The following is a 1078-nucleotide window of genomic DNA, read 5'->3' on the forward strand; positions in this document are numbered from 1 at the left end:
ATTAAACTTAACAGAATTATAAAAGAAAACAAATTAATTGGCAAAGACAATTCATGACAACACTACCAACCGCCAACAACACCAGATCTTGCAGCAATGTGATAGCAACAGCATCATCTCCAACAATACTAAGAAACCCGCAGCCGCTCACAAAACTTGCAATCCCTTAACCTGCAACCGCTCACAACACTTGCAATCACTTTTCAATGTTAAAATAAACAACCTACAGAAAACCTGCTAAACAAGCCCCAAAAGGAGCTGGCATTAAAACTTGTAAGGTGTTGCCATACGTGTCAGAGAGAGAGATCGAGAGATACTTGAAGAGAAAAAGAAAGGAAAAAGAGAAAAGAGAGAGAAAAGTTTTCACCACTCTTTGGATCCTTGGAGAAAAACGTTGACATCTTGGGGGTGGGGGGGGTTGCTCGATCAGTCTGTCAGCATCTCAGGAGTCCTCAGGTGGTGGGTGCCAGCACCCCTTCTCTTTGCTTATTCACCTCTTATAGACAGAGGCAACGCCTTGCTCGGCACGTATTTGCTACTTTGTTGTAAGAGCAAGACTGAGTCCATCCTTAGACTCAGCAGGGGTTTGCTGTCCATCCTTGATGGCCTTACTCAGCAGGGGTTTTGCCAGTCGCATTCCTGGCCATCTTCTTACCTACAGCTGGAATGTTTTGAGACACCACGAGTCATTGGAGACGGCCAATTTGCAGTCTCTGCAAAACTGCACGAATAGTTCTCCACAACAGCAATGCTTTGGGATCTCTTTGTACTTGCAGACAAGGAGGCTCCATACGTGACCTAAAAGCAAGTTTTAAGTCCTCCCCAAATCTTTGCCCTCCAGAAGCGGCAGCAGCAGCTCCTCCCTGCAGGAACGCTAACCAGCCTCAGAGCCCAGCAGGCAGCTGTTCCCTGGGGAGCAACACGCACCCGACAGCACCGACGCAGATGCAAGAAAGACACGGGGTTTTTCTGATTGCCTAGGACCTTGACAGCTAAAGCAAGCCTTGTCTGTAAGCACAGACAGCCCTGGTTTCTTTTGGTGCCCAGCAGAATTCCTCTTTCTTAGCTGCCATTGGTT

The sequence above is a fragment of the Pterocles gutturalis genome, unplaced genomic scaffold (genome assembly GCF_000699245.1).
Source record: "Pterocles gutturalis isolate BGI_N339 unplaced genomic scaffold, ASM69924v1 scaffold20817, whole genome shotgun sequence".
Taxonomy (NCBI): Eukaryota; Metazoa; Chordata; class Aves; order Pterocliformes; family Pteroclidae; genus Pterocles; species Pterocles gutturalis.